Source organism: Engraulis encrasicolus, chromosome 1, assembly GCF_034702125.1.
Source record: "Engraulis encrasicolus isolate BLACKSEA-1 chromosome 1, IST_EnEncr_1.0, whole genome shotgun sequence".
Classification (NCBI taxonomy): domain Eukaryota; kingdom Metazoa; phylum Chordata; class Actinopteri; order Clupeiformes; family Engraulidae; genus Engraulis; species Engraulis encrasicolus.
The window spans coordinates 52,603,934-52,606,433 of NC_085857.1; the positions used below are offsets into that span (position 1 = coordinate 52,603,934).

At 46.0% G+C, this 2,500-nt stretch overlaps 1 protein-coding gene across 1 annotated transcript in view; it reads left to right on the forward strand.

Moving 5' to 3' along the window:
- cc2d1a (coiled-coil and C2 domain containing 1A) overlaps nt 1-2,500 on the forward strand; it is a 58,868-nt gene that overhangs the window by 52,465 nt on the left and 3,903 nt on the right. The window lies entirely within an intron of this gene.

The window sequence follows — 2,500 nt, forward strand, 5'->3', positions numbered from 1 at the left end:
CTGGACACAGGGAGAACAAGAGAGCGATCATCGTGGCTAGAGAGAGACAGACACACATCATCCTGAACAAAGGGAGAGAGAGAGAGAGCAAGAGACAGATCGTCATGGAGGAAGAGAGAGAAAGGGTGAGTACAGAATAAAAGGAAGGTACTACCAAGAATGTGATTTGCATGAAAGCACACCCTAAAATAACAAAATACAGCACTTCACATTAAAACATCACATTTTGTTGCCGTTTTCAGACCGACCAGAACTTTTCTGGTGCTTTTCGGGTACACGGGGGAAGCGGAATACTTACCGGTGCACAAACTGCGTTCGTGCCGTTTGTTTATTTGACTGCGTGTCCAGCTGGTTGAAGCATGGGGTGCTGGAAGCAGGGTTGATTTAGCTGCTCTGGCAAGGTCATCTTCTAGCCATTTTGGCTGGTAGTGAAAAAAGTTACTGTAGGGCCCTGCACGCGCGACTGCAACACTGGCATAATAAATTCATATACCGGTACCTGTGTTTTGTTTTTGTTTTTTTCACACCCACAAGTTTGAATGACTTTCAGTGTCCCTATTGCACGGTGCATTCTTTTCCTGCATGTATGGTTTAGTTAAGAAAATGAGGATAGCAGGCTCTACCAGATTAAATGTGAGATTGACTGTTTAATTTAGTCTGGCCTCGATGAACGATTCAAACCGTGTCTGTGCCTATAGGCCAACGCTCAGACCAATCCGCGCAACTGACAATTACTACCATCAAACAACGTGGATCCACGTTTTATAGCCTGTCGGTGAAACAGCGAAAATGTCCTTCTAATTCTTACAAAACTGATTCCAAAGTCAAAAGAGAGCTGTTCAATCCTTCTTGTTATTGTGTTTTCCCCAGCGTTGCGAGCTTTTTCACTGCCTCAAAACCCAAAGCAAATCTCTGTCTTGTGATTGGTTTGCCAGATCCAGTACAATCTGGCAGACCATTCCGACAATGCAAGGCTAGACCAGTGGCAGGCAAAACAAAAATGCCGCCAGCGGGTGGCGCTAGTTTACTAGGCTAACTTAGCCAGGTTCTTGGAATAATTCCCAGATCACGTTGGACTGAACGTCACATGATGCCTTCCGTCTTGGCAAATTATCAAAGCGGGGTGGGGAAGATTAGCCTGGTTTTACCAAACCATATTAATTACTTCGTGATTCATTTTAGATCCGGGTCCTCGATGCCCTGGAGCACTTGGGTGGGAGGAGTGAGCTCAGCTCTGGTTTGAAATGAGCTTTGCAGTTAAAATCGCTGGCAGTTGACGTTCATGACGTACGTTATCCTCCCAAGTACGTTTGTTTATTGGTTGGTAACACACAGGTGGTCGACGATTGTTGTGTTGCTGGTTGTTATTTATGTCCAAACGATCAGAAAAAAAACACCTGGGAGTTATTTGGTTTTTTGTTTGTTTGTTTTGTTTGTTTTTTGGCACACATCGGAAGGAACTTGTTTTTTTCCCAAAATGCACTTCGGGCAAGACCGTCGTAGCCAGGCCACACCCTCCTAGTGACACGAGACCTTCGGCGTTGTTTCTAGTCAGGCCACGAGCAATATACTGTACATATCTTTTCTGAGCTCTGGAAAAATTGGGAACTCCACCCACTTTCTCGGGAACCAATCAACCTTGAGAACATCTAACGGCCCTGGGTAGAGACGTGTTCAAGGCAGTGGCGTGGTTGAAGCAGGGACATCCTATTGGGATTGAGAAAATCTTTGGTTTAAGCTTCCGCACAGCCTTTTCTGGCCTCGACCAGTAGCAAACCGAGGGAGGTGGGTGAACTATGCCGTTTGGGAAACCGGGTCAGACCAAGTCTCAAACAGAGATTTGAAAGTCGATGATCATCTGGCAATGTCAGTCGGACACTAGCACGGTTCTCTGGTGGCCTGAAAACACTGTAACCGCAGAGATACACCAGCGGCGACGCGATTCAAGCGACAGAGTGTAGCAGCAAGCGATACGAGAGATTGAGGAGACTAGAGTATGTCCGTACAGGCAGAAGGCAAAGCATTCAAGCATTCCCATTGGCTGTGGTCACTGACCTCTATACAGTCATTGGCTGTCGCGGCTTGTCGCCGAACCGCGTCATAGAAAGTTGAAAAGATTTCAACTTCAAATTGTCGCGCTCGTCGCGCAAATCGCTCTAGTCTCCAGAATCGCTTTTGTCTCTCGACTCAATACAAAGTCAATTACTTCCGTCGCTCGACTCGCTCAGATCGCCGCTGGTGTATCTCTGCGGTAACTCACCTTTCTGCATTTCTTTTCTCAATTGGTACTTTTAACTTCACTAATTTGCTTATTTATGTAATGTTGCGACCCAATTTATGATTTTCTCATGCATGCTAACCTGGTTCTCACGCAGATGGTTGTTACCTTGAGCGAGCTCACGAAGTGGGTCTGCGTGAGAACTAGGCTACATGCATGCATGTTCCTGGTTGAGGTTAAGCTTCTAAGTTCTCACAGACTAACATGAAACATTCAACTCTC